Source organism: Marmota monax, unplaced genomic scaffold (assembly GCF_021218885.2).
Source record: "Marmota monax isolate L192 unplaced genomic scaffold, Marmota_monax_Labrador192_F-V1.1 WCK01_AAM20220418_F8-fsc00246, whole genome shotgun sequence".
NCBI classification, from domain to species: Eukaryota; Metazoa; Chordata; class Mammalia; order Rodentia; family Sciuridae; genus Marmota; species Marmota monax.
Window position 1 is genome coordinate 431691 of NW_026694838.1, and position 19927 is coordinate 451617.

At 43.5% G+C, this 19927-nt stretch overlaps 1 protein-coding gene across 1 annotated transcript in view; it reads right to left on the reverse strand.

Annotated features, from left to right (window-relative positions):
* The window catches only part of Atp10b (ATPase phospholipid transporting 10B (putative)), a 335264-nt gene extending 315713 nt beyond the window's left edge, over positions 1 to 19551 (reverse strand). The window contains exon 1 of the mRNA XM_046426272.2: positions 19313 to 19551. The gene's annotated coding sequence lies outside the window, so the exon portion shown is untranslated. The remainder of the gene's footprint in view (positions 1 to 19312) is intronic.
* Positions 19552 to 19927: the final 376 nt, after the last annotated feature.

A 19927-nucleotide genomic window follows, 5' to 3' on the forward strand; every position in this document is an offset into this window, starting at 1 on the left:
AGCAGAATCCCAGTAGCTGTAGTGTGTAATTGTATGGTTCCCAGGGGCGCAATGATGGAGACAGCCCAGATGAGCTGGCTTGCAGGGCCACCCACCAGATTGTGCTTCTGTTTTGACTATTTTAGTATTTAAATAACTAATGTTGACTTAAGTGGCATAGAATCGCTTCTGTTTTTTTTTTTCTTTGTTTATAAAACAGCTAAGTGATTGGAATATATGAATCTCTAATTATGAGGGACATAAGATATTAAAGGAAAAACTTGGGGAAAATTGCCATTGCAAGGAGTGCAGCAAGGTGTCAGTTTGCATCTCCAAGGCCTCGGCTGACAGACATGGAAGCTTGGGGCTGCAAGCCGCTCAGTAAAGCAGAACAGTGACAGTCAGGAAGCCAGGAGATCCAATTTCCAAAGCCAAACAGTGTTTTGATGACCTTGCATGAGTCACTCCATCTTTGGGCTTTAGCTCCCGAGTCTGTTAAAGGCAGTGGCTGGGCCAGTTAAAAAGTCAAAAATCCTTGTTCCAGCCTGAAAGGCCAAGTGGAATCAGGCCTCTCCCTCCTCCCTGTCCACTTTCCTTCCCACCTGAGGGCCTGAGTTGGCCCTCGGGTTTACTTCTAATCACTTTGTGAGATACCCTCCTGTGTTTTTCCTTTCAAGATGGTTCTGTGTGCTCTTTTACATCTGAGTTTAGCTCAGAATGGCTTTCCCCGACTCTAGGATAGTCCTCCCCAGGTCCAGCTCCGTTACCTTTTTTCATTCTATTGAAAGTGTTCATTGTTTCTTAAAAATCTTCCTCACTGTATATTCTCAGTCTCTTCCCACCAGAAAGAAAGTTCCCCAAGAGCTGGGACTTTTGTTGATTCTATTCCATGCTCCAACTCCAACACGGAGAACAAAGCCTCATTCTAGTGTCTGCTCAGAAAATATGGACTAACCAAATGAACAGCAAAAATGAGTGCTTCTATAGGTCTCCACAGTTTTCAAAATAGTCTACCAGATTTAGTCTCATTAAGGCTTTCTTGTTCTATAAGCAAAAATTATTGTATTTCAGTAATGACAGATTTTTTTTCTTTTAGTGGCAAGGTGATCAAATTCAATAATCATGGTGTAAGGGTAAAAGAAATTGAAGTTAAAGCGTAAAAGTTAAAGGGTAAAAGACCGGGTGTTGTAAAGTTTCTAAGCTGCAAGGTCTGAGTTAAAATGTAAAGGATTAAGTATTGTTAGGATTCTATGCTACCTGCAAAACCTGAAATTTCTGTAGCTGTTAAGACAATGCTTGGAACTGCCCAGTAAATATTTCCCCTGACTATTGGTTGTTTCATAAGGGCTGTGTGTGGTCGCACGTAGGCATTGCAGGGCCTGGACCAATCAGTTTAAATGTAACCCCCTCCTTAGGAATGACCTATCACTCCAGCCTGACCTGTTCCCGCCAATGAATGAACTAATCAGGTTTAGGAGTTGTTATTCAATTTTCCCGCGCCTCATGATGATTTGTTCTGATGTATACAAAGCCCTCCACCCTCCCCAAAAAGTGTACTTAAGCAGTGCTCAGCCCCTGCTTGGGGCTCTGGGCTGCTTTCCCTTCTTGAGTGGGCACGGAGCCCCAGCATGCTGGTTCAATAAATCCCCCCCTTCTGCCAATTGCATGAGTGGTCACTTGGTGGTCTCTTTCTCCGACGTTTCGCGAGATCCTTACAATGGGAGCATGTACTGGATAAGCTTATAATTTTTGATGCTGAATCCAATTTTAAAATGTCAATGGCAAAAAATAAATAAATAAATAAAGAGGAGTATGATTTAGAATCAAGAAAATTTCATTTATACCCATTTGTAAAATGGAAGAGAAACTTCCTTCATGGCCTGATGCTGGCCAGGGGTAGAGGTTGGCTCTCAAACTACTCTTTCATCTGATGTCTTGTGCGCCTCAGGCTTTATGATGACTAGCACCATCTCCATCACTTGCTTTTCCATGGTTGAAGACACAGCTGCTACAACTCACTCTTGAGTCTTCTGTTGTGTCCTGAACTCTTAGAATCCTACACATGTTATTCCTATCTCCCGTAACCCAGTTTTTAAAAAATGAGAACTTCAAAGAAGGAACATAGGTTTCAGTTGACCTGGAAGGTTTGGTGAGAGAAAAGGAGGAGATGAACTACAAGGAAGACTGAAACCTCCCTTCACCTCCTGTGGCCAGGATGCAGAAGTGCAGAGCTGATTGGCAGGAGGAGGCCAGACTAGATGCCTTTCAAGGTCAGTTCTAATCCTAGGGCTTGGATTTAGGTGAACAGAGGAGTGAACATACTCAGGAACATTGAAACTTTATCATAAGCATATGCAAGTTCAGTGGATGGATTGCCCAAGAACTTGATTAAACAAATATTAAAAAGGATGGGAAGGATGTATAGAATGAGACAGACATTATTACCTTACATACATGTATGGTAACACTATTGGTGTGACTGTACCATGTACAGCCAGAGGAATGAGAAGCTGTGCTCAAAAATGTACAAGGTGTCAAAAATGCATTCTACTGTTAGGTATAACTAATTAGAACAAATTTAAAAATTAAAAAACAAATAAAAAGCAATCTCCGGCTGGGTGCAGTGGCATATGCCTGTAATCCCAACGACTCAGGAAGCTGAGGCAGGAGGATAGCAAGTTCAAAGCCAGCTTCAATAACTTAGTGAGACCCTGTCTCTAAATAAAATTTCATATATATATATCAGGACAATGCTCATGGAGCTCTTATGGCCCACGTCTGCCATATATATATATATATATATATATATATGAATGAAAGGGCTGGAGGTATGTGGCTTATTTAAGTGCCCCAGAGTTCAATCCCTGGTACAAAAAAAAAAAAATCTATGGGAGATGTTCTTTCTCCAGTGGTATTTAAGATAAAAGTTTCTCTTCAGGAGGTCTAAGAGATCATCACAAGGTTATTAAACTAACTCAGAAACTCAAGGATCAAATGTCTTCTTTGATATGCAGAAACTAGAGTAAAATAAAGGAAAGGGGGAGGGAAGGATAAGATATCCTAAAGATAAGGGGAAGATCAGTAATGCAGAGGAAGGAGACCTAGATGCAGAGAGGAGGGATGGGTAGGAGAAGGCAATGCAGAATGAATTCTTAAAAAATCATGTTATGTGTATATGTAAACATACAGCAGGGAACTTCACCTTTATGCATAGGTAGAAATAATCAAATATAAATAAACAGATGAGTGGAGAGAAGTCTAGTAAAAGGAGAATGGAGGAGGGGAGGGAGTACAGGAGGGAAAAGGGGATCAGGAAGTGAAACCCAATTCTATGCACGTATGAATTTGTTGGGATGAATCCAACTACTGTGTGTCACTATAAAGCTCTAATTAAAAAAAGGTTATATGCTTCATGATGACTTGGTTTCTTTAGACACAAGGGCATGATGACATCATTCCCACGTGACTTAGGAGGCACTGGTGACCTCATTTTAAACAGGACAATGCTCATGGAGCTCTTATGGCCCAAGTCTGCCATCTAGTAAGTATGAAAATGTTGGTTAAATCATAACTATTAATCTATTCCATGGGGCTGGGGTTGTGGCTCAGTGGTAGAACGCTCGCCTAGCATGCACAAGGCACTGGGTTCAATCCTCAGCACCACATAAAAATAAAATAAAGATATTGTGTCCACCTAAAACTTAAGAATAAATATTAAAAAAAAAATCTATTCCAGTTTGATATTTACATAAACTGTTATGTGTAAAGAGCAAAGAAAAGCATGATTGCCAAGGATCTTGCATTTCTGCAGGGAGGGTATTATGCACATTAAGTACACTGGCATTGAAAAGGACTGAGTAACAAGTGGCTCCAGATGGGACAGGTAAGCAGAGCCATGTCCCATTCATACCAGCTAAACTCCAGCCCTCACAAGGTAGACCTAGATGAAGACAAAAGAGCCGATTTAAGATAAGGAATAAGATTTCCAAGGAAGTAGGGGATTTTTTTGGGTGAGAATGATCATTTGTGATTTTTAAGATTCAAGAAGGATATTATAATAACTATAATAAACAATTATGCTTTTTCTACCACTTGAGGCCCCAAGGACTCCAGGGTGGAATGGTTCAGGGGGTGGACCTCTCCTGGAACACCCCATTGTGCTGTTTTCTCTGCAGCCCTGGGAAGCATGGGGTTTGCATCTTTCAGGTGTGTTCTGCTGCTTTGAGGAATGGGTATTTAAAAGGACCATACCACAGGTGAGGGAGAATGGCTATTAAGGACAATGACTCAGTAGGGCATTAGGACAAGATGACCCCTAATTCAATTATAGAGTAGCATCCTGAGTATATTCCACAATAGCAGTTTTGTAGATCATGACAGTATTCACAGTTTAAAACATTTAACTCTGTTAGGGCAGCAAGAAACCCTTCTAATAGACCTTCAGGTGTCTAAACAGGTGAGATGATTGTTTCTCGTCCTTCTAGGGAATACGTGCTGGCATGAGAATCAGGGTATCCATGTTTGGGCCTCAGCTCCATGCATTTTGCAGGATTCAGCAAGTCAACTGCTCGCTCCTTGGTGCCCTTCCATTTTTGAAATCCCAGGAACTAAGATTTGTTTGACATGGTGGGATGCTAGAGGGATTCCCTCTTGACTCCTTTTATCTCTTCCCCTCTCAGTATTCTGTGGGATCTAGGAAGCAAGGGGGCACTGGTGGCATTTTTCCATAGACTGAAGCCTCAAACTCAGCTTTGGGGAAATGAAGGCATCACACAGCTAGTGTTTGCATTCACAAGTTGGCCTCACAGAGCTCATTATCCTAGTCTATCCATTAGCTCCATCTCCTTGGCCCGAATCTCCCATCTGAATTTGGTTTTGTAACTTCTTTCTCTCATTTTCCTTTAGCTAAAAGCTCTTAGGAAAAGAGTGCTGGCAATAAAGCTGAAGAAATTTAAGGAACCTGAATGTGCTGTCTCCTTTATGTATTCTTTATGCTTTTTCACTTTTTATGGGGCGGGAAGCCTCTTGCTGATAGTAATGAGTTACTCAGGGCATGTGGTATTACCAGGCCTGGGTGTAATGTAAATGAAATTATTTGCCATGGAAATACCCAGTCCAATCTCTTAGCAAATTGCAATTCCTGGAACCAGGTCCCTTTGGAAGCTGCTTAAATAAATGTATACCTTGTTTGAATGATCTACAGCAATTCAAGAGAAATATTGGATTCTCTTAATACAAAAATAGATTGGCTTGGCTCTATGTGTAATAAAATTTAATTAGCAATCATTTATCAGAACTTGTTAATTGCCAGATTGTTCACTGTTTGACAGATTAGGCTGAATCAGTAAAATACTTGTCTGAAATGACAGATATGTTTAGCTGATATAAATATGCAATGTATACATATATCAAACATTATAGGATACCTCATTAACATACAGTTCTCATGCTTTTATGTATCAATTAATAAATTTAAATTAAAAAACACTTCTCTAAGAAATGAAAACTATTTTCTACTTTGGTATACATGTATGTTGATATGTTTATATATTTGTAGAGGAAAATTAAGCAGGCTTTTATACTTTGCCTGGTTCAATAAATAAATATGTACCAAACTAAGATTTCTTCTGTGTTCAGAACTGTGCTAAAAGTAATGTCAAAAAGGGTGTAAAATGCCTACATAACTATTCGAGAACCTTTTAAAATTGAATTGGGAGTTATTCATTTATAAACATGAACCAACCAGAGGAGAAACACTAGGTGATATATAGTTAAGATCACTTGTTCAGGTATTGATCATGCAGCCGTTTAGGAAAAGGACCTACTAACCAGGAATGGAGGGAAATATGCCTTCTGCCATTATAATAAAAGGCTGGGGAATTTGCTGATTGCTCCCTTTTTAAAAACCATGAGGAAAATCCTTTTCAGGGGTCAGACCTAGAACAACTGTGAACCTGGCCAAGGCTTGCCATAGGTGTTTCAGGAAGACTGGAAGAGATTCACTTGAGCGTGGTATCCAGACACAACCTGGAGTCGGGATTAGAGGCCTCCAGGTGGGTTTTGGAAAGGCCACCTTGCCTGCCATACAAAGCAAGCTCCTCTCCTGAATTCAGTCTCCTGAATCTCAGGTTCTCAGGCCCGTAAGTAACACTTCCTCCTTGAGTGAGTCGAATCGTATTAAACAGTACCTTTACAAGTTTTTAAGAATGTGATTACATTTGCAGGTAGAGAGGGAAGGTTGTCTGAAGGTTGTGCCATAGAGTGTGCTATGTCCCTGGGCAGAGAAGGGGAATCACATGAAGGGGAAATGAGGCATTTGTCCTCCCCATGCTTTGGCCCAGGCCTGTCCCTGAAATGCACCTACTACTTTCAAGTGCCACCATGCATTTTTGAAACTTCAGCCTCCTTTCTGGGTAGCAGGAGTCTACACCTCCCAGAACAGCTCTTTTGCTAGCATTGAGTCTAGTACGCCCCTGTGTTTTCACTAAGGTGAGAATTGTAAAGTTATAATATATATTATATTATTTATTATTATTAATTATTATATTATAATATATATTATATATTATATATTTCTTCTACATAGAAGAAACCAAAATATTCAGGAACTTGACCAAAGTTTAACAAAAAAGTACATAGGAGACCAACAATGAACTCCAAGTCTTTGTGACCATATTAAAATGTCTGCATTAGGGATGTATGTACTGACAAGGACACCAGGAAACCAGGGCTATCTGGATTCTAGACTTTGCTTTGCTGCTTCTTCATTCAATGATTTCAGGCAATTCCTTGTCACATTTTGGGCCTCAGTTTTCCACTGAAGACACAGCACCAAATGTTCCCTTAATTAAATGCAAAAGACATTTCGGTACATAGCTCATCAGACAAAGGGTTCACAGCTTTCACGGATTCACAGAGGAATTCATGATCCTCTCAAATGTTAAGCACTAATTTAACAACGCTGAGCAAGGAAACAACTGCCAGCGCTTATGAATACTGTCTTCATCGTTCTAAGTATTGCACACATTTGTTTAATTCTCAAGACTGAGATAGCTGCTCCTTTAGTTCAGGTGTATTTTTTTTTTAACATATATTAGTTGTCAATGGACCTTTATTGTATTTACTTTTTACACGCGGTGCTGAGAACCCATCCCAGTGCCTCACACATGCTAGGCAAGCACTCTACCACTGGGCTACAACCTCAGCCCCTTTAGTTCCATTTTAAAGGAAAAATAAAACAAACAAACAACAAAAAAAAAACCACAAAAGGTGCACAAAGAAGAAACTTTCCTAAGGACACAAAAAGTAAGTAGTAGAAGCCAGATTTCAACCCAGGCAGCTGGCCCAGAGACCTCATTTTTGACCATTCCACCCTATTTGCTTTCTAATAGACAGCCAGAAGAGGACTGTGCCTCCCAAGATTTCAGCTGAAAGATCAGGGGCTGCTACAGTTCAGAGGAGGTCATCTGCTTCATGGCTTCTGAACCTTTTCACACTCCCCTGGACACTACTTTCTTATCCCCTACAAGGCCATGTGACCTTTATAGCATGCTGCTACATAAAACAGATGAGAGCTACTCAGAGAATGGGAGTGTGTGAGTGTATAAGAGCGAGACAGTGTGTGTGTGCATGGGTGAATGTGCACGTGAGCTGGTGGGGTGAGACGGTGGGACCAATGCCTCAGAATCCTGCCCTTGACGACTCTCAATCATCTCTTCTAAACTGCATGGCTTCAAAAAACATAAGAATCACTAATCAACTCCCGCCCTTTTGTCTTCTAGGGTATGGGAAGAGGCACAGAGCACAGGTAGGGAGGAACACATGGGACATCCTAGGTAAAGCTAGACGTGGACACAGAGGAAAAGTGCCTGGTTCAGGAGCCTGGGCCAGGCCACTTTTGTCTTTGTGACTTACCTCCTTACTAAAACCAGGTCTCTGCCCAGCTCCTCTCTATGGCCTGTTATCAGTCACAAACACTCACCTTCTTCACACCTTGCAAACCTCCTCCTGGGCTGCCTGGATGAATAAAGTGTGTGTGTGTGTGTGTGTGTGTGTGTGTGTGTGTGTCTGGGGAATCAAACCCTGGGCCTTGTGCATGTGAGGCAAGAACTCTACCAACTGAGCTATATCCCAGCCCTGTCTGGATGAATAAATATTTCCCACTGTGCCCTGGCTGGAGGCAGTCACTGGGAGGCTTTCTAGGCAGGGGCAAGTGGACAAAAATTCTGAGAGGATTTGGCAATGTGGGGAATGTCAATGTCCCATGGATCATGTTCAGCTACAACTGGTGGAATTGGGGTGGGAGTGAGGGTGTCAGTCACTTGGAATATCCTTATAATACTCAAGGCAAATTCCTCCATTTGTCCGCTCCAAGTAGAGCAATCTGGATGAAGAGGAAGATGGCAGCTCTCCCCCTGCAGGTCCCCAGACACTGAGGAGACTGATTCCTCCAGATAGAACATGTCTGGGGATGTCAGACTTGCTTACGACTCACAGCTTTGCTGGCCTCCCTGCCACTTGCCTTCCCTTCTGGTTTGCTGTGATGTCCCTTTTCTCTTAGCAGTTGGTATCTAGACCTGGCTGAGTGTTCCAAGGAACAAGTTCTTGGGGAGTGGTGGCCCGATTTCAGCAGGGTAGGGACCAGAAGCCACAGCACTTCTTGGCAAGTCCCTGCAATGCTATGGGACTGGGCAATTTCCAAGCTCAGCCCACAGAGGAACACCCCGTGGGACCCCAGCGAGGAAGGAACACTGGTGTCCTCCTCTGCCTACTTTATCTTACCACACTCAGGGGCTTAATCAGGCTGCAGATAGAAAATATTCTTTTCATTGAGAATCTATTGGGTGCTTAGCACTGTTAGGTGCTGAAAGAGAATGAAGAGACAACCAGTTACTGAAACTAGTTATTGTGAAACTTCTGGTATTTAGGGGGAGACAAATTGAAATCCAATAAGCACATAGGTTATGATTAGCCATGGTTATAAACCATGGGAAGGAAACACAGGAGCTGGAATAACAAACAGGATGCTTGACTGCATCTAGGGATGAGGGATGGGGCAGAGAAGGCTTTTGTGTATCAGTAATACAACTAATATGAGGTCTAAGTGGTAGGTAAATTGACGAGGAGGAGGGGTGGAAATAGCATCCAGGTGGAGGGATCAGTGCCGAGATCAGATGGAGCACTTCAGGATATTCACTATGGAACATTAGCCACTCACACACATACACACGTCCTGTTTACTCATCAGCTCCCAAACCACACAAACCTTACAAGTGCTTGATTCTTTTTTCTTAAGTTGTTGGAGAGGTAGACACAAATGTGGAAGTTAAGTGAAATGAGAGGTTAGAAGGAACATAAGAGGCACACAAGGGCGGGCCATACAGCCTGTGCCATTATTCTGTAAAGGGAGTTTATTGAGGGAAATAACCTTTGACCAAGAGTAAACTTCCCAGGCAAAGTGACTAAGGGCAAGTAATCTTGGGTAGAGGGCACAAATGAAGTTATTTGAGTGATAGCAAACAACCATCTGCATCGGTTATCTGCAAAGAAAACAGTCACCATTTCCATGTCACTGGGAGACCATTGCATAGCAGCGAGACTATGCAGGAAAACTTTATGTGACATCCTTGTGCATGTTTATTCTTCCTGCGAATACTTCCTGAGCATCTGCTACATTTCTAGGGTCTTTCACTATGATACTGCACTAATGAGACTTTGTCCACAGCCTTGGAATCAGTACTTTCATGAAGCAAGTAGTCAGTCAAGAGAGGAAGACAACCCAGCAGACAGACCAGACGGGAGCTAGGGAGGTGCCTGGAGTAGCAGGAAGAAGCCACACTATGAGAATATCAATGGGTCTTCATACTCAAAGCAGCAAGGAGTTCTATCAGGGTATTGAGGAGAGAATTAAACTCTTTCAGCCTTGCATTTTGAGAAGATGACTTTGGCATCAGTGGAGGGAGAACTATTGTCTGAATTAGACGCCCTACTTTCTTCCCTCAGTTAATGTCCATCAAGTCAGTGGAAGAGATCCAGAGAAGCCACTCTCCAGCATCATCTGCCCATGCAGAACTACCAGCAGCTTCCACCAGCTCTCTGTACACACTTGCAGCCATCTCAGGTTGCTAACAATGACGCCTTTCTGACTGCCTCTGAGGCTAACTGCAATGTCTTCACAACAATTATAGTAATATCAAGCCAGGAATGAGCTGATGGAAAGCTGTTCATCCATGTAATGAGGTTTCAGTTATATTTTAGAAATGTGTCAGATAATTTGGTAAGAGATAGGAGAAATTTTGCTGTTTGTTAAGGGGAGGGGGGAAGAGATGGAACTCAGGTTCCTTGGTTTTAGCTGCAGTGTGAGAAATGTCATCTATATGTGGGACGATAAGAGCAGAGTAAGCAAATGTGAAGGTATAGTGACAGCTATAAGAGCCCAGGATACTATGCAAGTGAGAGGGGAAGGGAGAGTAGGTGTCCATGCCATAGTTACCACCTAATCATATAATAGGACAGCATTGCCTAACTACTTCATTCGAATGATAGCCCTATGGGACAGATCTTAACTTCATTTGACATAGAAATTATAAATTTGAATGCTACGGAGTCCTAACTTTCAACTCTATTACTATTACTCTGACTTTATGCTCTATCACTGGATTTAAAAAGCCCATACCTGTTTTGGTGTAGAATTATGAAGTTGATTTTCTTATTATTGAACGAAGAGCCTTGTACATGCTAGGCAGGTGCTCTACCACCGAGTTGTATTCCCAGGATGTTTATTTTATTTAAGGGGGAAAAGTGCACAGAATTTCTAAATAAGAGCATCTTCCCCACAAAGCTCAGGTGAATCTCAAATATTTTATGTCTGTGCGATATTCATGGGATCTGAGATAGTCATTCTGATCAGTTCTCCCAACTACGGGGCATGCAGTGCCCCATACTTTTAAACAGTACCTAGAACCCACATTGAATAAAAGGGAATCATTGTAACAAAATTGGTCCTATTATTTCAACCCCTTTCAAGTTCCCAGTTAGATTAAGTCAGTGGTTGATAGCACCAATCACCCTGTGGAGTCATCTGGGAGCTTTTGCAAACCCCCAGGCTCAAGCCCACCTCAGAGACGCCAATTTATATGTCCCCTACAATACTTCTAACACATAATTGCCCCGAAAGTCACTTCGGGTCTTGGTAAAATGCAGATTCTGATTGCATGGAGCTCAGTGGGTCTCAAGAGTCTGCATTTCTTACAAGCTTCCAAGAGATGCCCAAGCTGCTGGTCGGGGGACAGCATCTCAAGAAGCTGGGGTCTGGGATGCAGTCATAATGAGAACCTGCTTTAAGGAGAAGTCCCAGATTGGTGCTAATCTTGTTCCCCCACCCTTTTTTTAAGGTTCAAATTTTTTTTAACAAGGATAAGCCATACAAACACAAGGAACAGAAATCAAATGTTGTGTAGCAAACAAGGAGCTTGTCTCATTTCTATTCCCAAGTGCCAGAACCCCTTTCCTTCCACAGAATCAAGTCATCCTCTCAGAAGGATCCTTGCATATACAACCATGGAAGTATGTGCATATATCCTTTGAAAAACGGCAGCTCCCTGTTCAGTACTTTGCTTCCCCCTGACTTGACAATATGTCTAGAAGATGGTGTCATCATTTTGCATAAAGAGCTGCCTCATTCTTTTTGTGTGTGTGTGTGTGGTAAAATACACATCACATACAACTTACCTTTTTAGCCATTTTTAAGTGTACAGTTTAGTGACATTGAGGGCATTCACACTGTCATGCAGCCATCACAACAATCCATCTCCTGAACGAGTTCATCTAGTTCTGAACCCACCATGTTCATATTTAATTTGGCTCATATTTAACGATTTTTAAACAAAACCAGAGCTTTCGGCAGACAGTGTCTGGCTAGAGTTGACTTGGGTTGCTGTGCTCATTGCTGTACTCTGTGGCAAAAAATACTAATTTTCCACTTAAAGTGGTTTTCTTTTTAAAGAAACCCAAGTTCCATTGAAACAGCAATGTCCAGTAAGAGTGAAGTCTGCCTCTGTTTGTACAGCAAAGTGTGACAGTCACAAGTGAAGGAATGACACCCAGGACACTTCCCTCCCTCTTCTGAGCACCCACCTGACCTTTACCTCCACACATGGAGCAGCAGAAATGGCTTTCCTTTCTGGCAAGCAGGACTTAGACCCATCAGCAATCTTTTCAATGTCTAGAGCTCCCTCTTTTCTCCTCAACACAAAGGTACCAAAAAAAAAAAAAAAAAAAGACTTGGGAATTCAATCCCAGGCACATAATAGGTGACATTGAGATTGCCCATCTAGAAAATGACAACTTTGCGGGTGGGTATCTGACTCCAGAAAAGGCAGAGAAGGAACATCCACTCTAACAGGAAGCTTTATAACAGACCTTAGCAAAGGCAAGAGGTGGCTTCGCTATGCAGCTCAGGAGAAGAGCTCGGGATTGAGAGCCCACAGTCCTAGAGAGGTGTCCAGGTTATCACCCCTCAGCTGTGTGTCCTGTAGCATGTCCCCTTTACCCCTCCAAGCACCAGCTGTGTTCATCTGCAAAATGCCAGGTTGAAGATTCAATGTAAGTATTGCGGTAGGTGTTTGGTGCTGTGTCCGCACATTGTTAGTGTTTAAGAAATGGAAATGTCATAGTCCTGCATTCTTCCCCACAATGGAATTAAAGAAAGAAGGTGGCTGTAGGGACACTGGCTGCCCAGACAAGTATCCTCCTGTTACTACCCAGATTAATTCAGCAGAGAAACCCTAGGTTGATAGAAGAAGGAAGTGTGTCCCTAAAAGTAAAAATGGCAATGTCCCAAAACATTTTGTAGTCTTGAGCAGACTAAACAGAATTTGGAGAAACAAACAAACAAACCTGTAACAGATATTTCCTTAGAAGCCAATAGTGACTTAATATTTGAACATCTTCCATGTGCTCGGAACTGCTCTGGATGCCAGGGAGCAAGACAAGAAGATGGACAGGATGCTTATGTTCAGAGATTGGCACCCTAACAGGCTGCTCCAAGCCCCTGGCCCCAAGGCCTATGCGGCTCACCCCACATATTCCCTGCTTTTTTCCTAGTGTCCTGGAAAGCCACAGTGTCTGGTGACTCCTGCCATGCAGAGGAAGAGAGAATAAGTGGTTTTATTTTCAAAGGTAAGGACAAGTATTTATTTGGAAGATCTTTCAATTACTAGGAAAGGAAGATTAACAATTATCAATGAAGTATCTTTGTGTGACAGGGAAGAGCAAATTGAACAGAGGGACAATGAGTGATGGCTGGTGCACCAGGCTGGAGGGGCTCTACCATCGATTGGAAGTTGGCAGATGAGAAACAGCAGGGTAGTCTGATGGGACTTGGGAAAACGTCTTCAGAAGGCGCTTCGAAAGACTGTGCATGAGAAAGGTGTGTGTGTGTGTGTGTGTGTGTGTGTGTGTGTGTGTGTGTGTGTGTGTGTGAGAGAGAGAGAGAGAGAGAGAGAGAGAGAGAGAGAGAGAGAGAGAGAGATTTTAATTATGTGGCAGGAAAAAAGAATTTAACATCTAATTGCTACCTTGTGCATTATACTAGCCCAGGCAATGGATTTGGACATCAGAAGAATCCTGTTCAGGTGGTGGCTTCACTATTTAACTGGTGTTGAACCTTTTCCAGTCTTGGTTTTCTAAGATGTAAACTGATTACTGCAATATTCACCTCAATCAAGGGGAGAATTTCATGCAACAGAGCACACGAGGGGGTCTGCACAGTATACTGAACACGTGCACCGTAAACGTGAGGAGCCCAGGAACACAGCATTATGCTGCTGTGGAAAATGAGTTACAGGCATGATCATACGGGCATTAGAGGTGCTGTCCCAGCCTTCACTAGAATCCCATCTTCCCTCTACAGAGCTCACAGCACAGTTACAGAAACACCACGTAGGAGGGCCAGTGCTTTCTTGATATACAGCTGCAATGTGGACCACTGTTTTGTCTGCTTTTATCAATGATGGAATTCAGAGGCTGGTCCTTAATCTAAGATGCCAATTACTTGAGTTATCTCACAGCATTGCAAACATGCTTTATGATCTGTCATCGAACACAACTTGCTACTAGAGAAGGCTGAAAAGAGAAAAAGAGAAATTAGAAAAATGAAGAGGAGGGGCTTTGGAGAGAAAAACTCTGTCACGCTCACATTTTGATATATTCTTCTGTTGTTGGAGGAAAGTCAAGGCAAGTAGTTAAAGCAGCTCAACCATGCCTAGGAAAAAAATGAAGCAGAAGGAAAATGTACAGGCTCTACCATCCAGAGCAGGGCTGAGGTGCCCAGGGAAAGAGGTCAGGCAGGTTTGTCCACATCACCTAGGAGGGGTGGCAGCAGGACGGGTTTTTCCAATGCTGATCTGTAATGGGTTATCAGACCATCTCCTGAGGGAGATTCAGGCGAGAGGAATTTGGCAGTGAGGGCAGAAGTGAGGAGCCTGGATTTATGGCCTGCTCTTCTGGCTGTCAGTCGGGTGGCCCTTGCCAAGTCCATGTTCCCTCAACCTCAGCTTCTGCCCCCTAGGAGAGGATAATACCAGAACCTCCTTCACAGCACGGTTACGTCGGGATTACACGAACTAATCAGATAAATTCACACATAGCAAACACCAGATAAAGGAAGCTATTATTAATTCCTGTTGGTACTGGAAAAAGCAACTTGGAGCCCTGCATGCTTTGGGAAGTCACCATTTTCTTGGTCACAGTGGCCTTCCTGAGTATTGGGATCCCAGCAGGTACAAGTGCCCCTGCAGGGGGAGAGTGGGCCAGTGAAATAACATGTACCCCACTGGCTGGGCAGGCGGCTCACAGAGCACAAGGAAGGGAAACTGACTTGACGCGGGGACAGCTTCTTGTCACTTATTCCCACCACAGGTTCACTCTAGATTTTACATTAACGGATTTAAGCCTGCACAGGATGGTGTTACCTTAGGGTTGAAAGAAGCTCCCTCAATGTTCAGGTCCAGAGCTCTACCCTGGTTGCATCATTGATTACGTCTAATGAGCAGATATCACTCCAAGGCTAGCCCCATTGGCCGCCCATGGGAGAATTCCAAACAGAGGAGAAAGTTCTGGAAAGTTTGGAGAAATCCTAGAGACAGAACTTGTTTTCAACCAGGCACTTCTCTCCCCACCCCCGAGGATGAGTGCAGGCCAATGAATACTTAGAGATGTGTCTGTGGAGGGAATGTTGGTTGGCTTTTAGAGTACGAACTCGTGGCCAACTGGATTCCCAGAGACATTTGTGTTTCCTTGGGAGTTTATTGAAATATGAGCTTGAAGAGGGCAGACTCTGAATTAGGACAATCAGAGGTTCAAATCCTGACTCAACCAACCCACGAAACCTGACTATCAGTTTTTTACACATATACAAAGATTACCAGGGTGATCAGACCTACTTTACAGAAGTGTTGAGGAAAAAGTAGAAGCAACAACTATTTGAGAGCTCATTACACACTGGTCACTGTTTAAATGCTTTCTATGTTCATTTATGTAGCCCCCATGATGATCCTGCAGGATAGGTTCATTATCATCCTCAGAGAGGAAAAAGTAAAATAGAGTGGTTAAGAAGATGGTCTAAGGTCACCCAGCTGACAACTGACAGTGTTGTCAGTTGTCAGTAAACCATGAAGTACACCCTTAACCACAATAATATATTCTCTGTTGCACATGAGACAATCTTAGGAAAATGTTTCTATTGATGCTGGGTATTAAAAAGTGGTTAATAAATGATCACTATCATTATGTTCTTAGTTCTTAGTACTGCCCATCACATCTGGAAAATCTCCTAAGGTTTTGGAGAATTTGAAAAGTTTGGTTTCAGCCTTATATATATACAGTAGTTTCTAGGTTAGGGGTGATTTCATGTTCCCCATTGTCAAGATGCACCAAAAGGAAAATATTCTTTAAGAAAACCTTTCTTTTATTTCTTTAAAGGCCACAAAGTCACCTCTGGAGAAAACAAGTTCCTTTACAATATTTTTTTTAAATCTTGGTAAACAGATGGGCATAAGTATAAAAGAAGCAATAATAACAACAACAACAAACCTTGCCATTTCCAAGAATCTCCATAGGCTTCATCTCATGGGATGACATTCTGTGATGGGGACCCACCTGGTATTGTCAATGTTTGTATAAAGCAGGGTTTCAAGGGGGTCCAGTGGAGAAGAAGGCAGTGTCTCTGGCGGGTAGAAGCTCAGGCTCCTGTAGCAACCAGTGTGAGTTCAAATCTGGATTCTACCTTACTACCTGGTGACCCTGTCCCCTCCAAATCCCATATTCCCCATTCCCAGAAACAGACAATAGCAAGGAGACTTAGTGAAACTGTCCAAGGAAACCCTTAGAACTTAGTGAATTCTCAACAAAGCTACTGCCAATACGGCACATCATGGCACAAGGAGCTTGAGAAGGATTACCGAGAAGTGTGGCCAAGATCCAAGCCCAGGTCTCTACATGCTTAAAGTAATTCTCTTTCCATGGTATGACGTTGTTTGCAAGCACCTCCCTCCCCAGAAAAATCGCCAGGACTCTGTACTGGCTCCCGATTCAAAAATTAATTTTCTTTTAAAATAACCCATTTTCTAAAATATGCAAATCAAGACCAGCACAAAGAATAGATAAGGGGTGTCTTAAAAACAGAATCACAGAAACAACCTGAGATCAATTATAAAATTTGATGCCTCTTAAATCAAATAGAGCCAGAGTCAATGCCAGGAAGGCTCACCACCCATTACAACGAGGAACATAGAAGTGCAAGGAGGGACCCATAAAAACCACCAGTGTGTGAAACACCGCCAACCCCTTGTGGTTGCCAAGGAGAGTGTGTCACTGGGCTGCATTCTCCTGCTTCTCTCTGCAAAGTATGCTGGGTGTTAATTAAAATGTGTAAGTCGATTTTTGAGGGAGCTGCCTGGGAAAAGGGATCCTGCCAAGAAGTCTCTTCTGCTGATAGACTTCGTTTGGAATCCTGCGTTTTCTGCAAATAAAATTCTCTACAACAAACACTCCTCCCTGTGCATCCTCTGCTGCCCAGTGTGCTTGCAGGGCTGAGCACTTGTGAGTGAAACTGCACCCGCTCCTATATCACTGTCATCCTAGGAGCTTGACAGAGGACTTGTGTCACAGGTGCATCTCACCACAACCTGGCTGGCCATAGAGGGCGGTGGATATCATTCCATTTTACGGAGGAGGAGAAACAGAATGGAGAAACCAAGAGAGTTGTCCCTAGTTGCAGAGAACCGTAGAGTCCATGGAAACACCCCAAATCCTCTGATCTCAAACATGGGCCTCTTCCCAATCTGAAATTGAGTGACACTCCAAACAAGAGATATGCGAGTAAAGCCTGGTGGGAATTTAAGAGCTGGCCTGACATAACTGGCGCACTCTAAGTTATCTGAAATTGTGTTGGTATGACGAGAAGCCAGGCATGACTGTGATCAATACCATGTCTCCGGCCTCCAAGGACAAACTGCGGTGAGTCACCTGAGGTGCTGCTTATCGAAACTGGTCAGCAGGCTAGTCTTACTATGGATGAATAATTCTCAGGGAACAAAGTCCACTTAGTGCCTTTTGGCCTTTTCCTTATGTTACCCAAGAATGAAATCAATTGCCCTTATGTCCTTAAAAACTCAGGTGCCCTTTACCTTAGCCTTTAGCTGAAGACCAACATGTCTGTCTTCCCAATGAGGATTGAATGGAGGTGTTGAGGGTCAGGGAGGCAAAGTGGTGGTCATGAGAGCCCCTATTCCTTTTTATCATTCATTCACTCTGCAAATATTAACTGAGCCTCTGCTAAGTTAATAGGAAGTCTGCTAAGTCCCAAGGACTCGATGCTGAGCAAGCAGAACAACGTGGAAGGACTGTACCTTGTTGGTAAAAACTTGTGTTCTAGGAGGGAAGATAGAAATTTGAAAAAGCATATAGAATGTGATAGGCTTTATAAAAATAATGACCACAGAGAAGGAAAGGGGAACAGCAATTTAGGTGCTGTGGTCTAGGAAGCCCTCTTTGAAGAGGCCAAATTTGAGCTGGAACCTGATAGGCGACAGGGAGCCAATTATGGAATAGTCAAGAGCAAGTAGAGGGAGGATGGTGTGCACAGGTCCCCAGGAGACAAAGCTTGCAGGTGGCCAGTGTTGCTGCCAGCTGGAGGACCCGATGTTAGGTGAGATTGGGGAGGGGATCAGCTTTGGAGCCTCGAGGAATCTGGAGAGACAGGCTTCAGAAGCTGGACTTCATTTTAAGCGACTCCAGAGTGCTGATTCCCTATCCCCCTCTCCCTTTCTTAAGCACCTCTCTCTCCCTCTTCCATTGCCTGTTCTGGAACTTCCAGGATTTGCTGCAGCCTCAGCTGCATTCACTGAATTCTTAATGACTCAGACCACGTGGACTACATAGGCTGTTAATGGTCTCCAAGTGGAAGCCTGAGGCATAGACACCAAGCTCTAAATTAGTTTATGAGCATGGCAGTAGAAGATGGAGGCCGTCCACCCTGTTCTGCCTAGAGAAAGGCTCTTTACAAACGCAAGGTGCTCCTCACCAGCTCTGTGCACTGGAACCCAAAGTCTCTCTCGGTAAAACATGGCATCAGTGCAAGTCCAATGCACAGACTCCGAAATCAGTGAACCTGGTTTGACTCAGCCTCCCCGAGTCTCCTCATCCTCCTTAGAAATTATACATGATAACAACACCTGCATCATGGGCTTGTAATATATAAGTACTTCACAGTCAGGCTTTGCAAACCATCAGACTTCAATAAACTTTCACCATGACTATTTTTATTAGGTACCATCATAAAAATTCCAACTCTCTTTCAATATGCACATTTACTGCTTTCAAAGTTCTATATAATAGCGTAGTAAACTTCTGGAAAGAAGCCAGAAATAGTACAAGCAATTACCAAAGCCTGCATGGCTCAGGCTTTCCCTATAAGCAATGCATTTCCAAGCACTATGTGGCAAAGGCTGCCTGCAACAGGCTACCTGGTCATCGGTGTCGGGAAGAAGCCAGAGCCACAGAGCAACACCACTGGCTTCAGTGACTCTCAGAAGCCAGTCAACTACATGCCAGGGCCTGCTGGTTTGGGCAAATAGCTTCCCCACATAAAGAGGAGTGGGGGTCCCTGGAGCTGGTGACAGACATAGCTTTAACCCCAGGACCCAGGGAAAGAGGTCAGAGCAGCTTCAAAGACTCCCCTTGAGACAGCATCCCTACCCCCAGCCAGCAAGCAGTGGGGACAGCCTGGGAGAAAAGACCACCCCCGTGTCTAAGTGTCCATCAGGATGCTTACCTGTGCTCTCCTTGGTGCAGGCCACAGCTGTGGCAGGGTAGTCAGCAAGCCTTGGGGTTCTTATGATGGAGCATGAGGGAGGAAAGCTGGAAACCTACCACCCCCAGTTATCCCATCAGAGGGAGGCAAGCAGGAGCGCTTCCTTTTTATATCTGGTTGGTGCAGCCAGCCCCAGCCACTTCTAGAGGTGCAGCCTTCAATTTCTCACACCTGAATACAATTCCTCCGCCCTGATTTTCTCCTCTCCCGGCCTGCTGGAGAAACCTGCTTAGTCCCGCCTCCTCCTCCATTCTAGGCACCCCTCCAAGCCCTGCATCTCCACCCCGTCCTCCCCTGCCTTCTTGGCTCCTAGCAGGACTGGCCTAACCAGTTCAGGCATCCCAGAGAAGCGAGTTAGGTGCTGCTGTTAGCTGGTTCCTAGTTGGCCCCTGGTCCCTGCCAGCCCAGGAGAGAGCACATCAGTTAGAATCAGAACTTGGGACTTTGGCTGAACCACGAAGAAATGAAGACTGCTTACTTTCCTATTTTCTGATGCTTGATTAGAAAACTGTAGGCAGATGAAAGCCAGATATCTTGAAGCGATGGAGTCTTTACCGAATTTTTGCCACAGGTTGA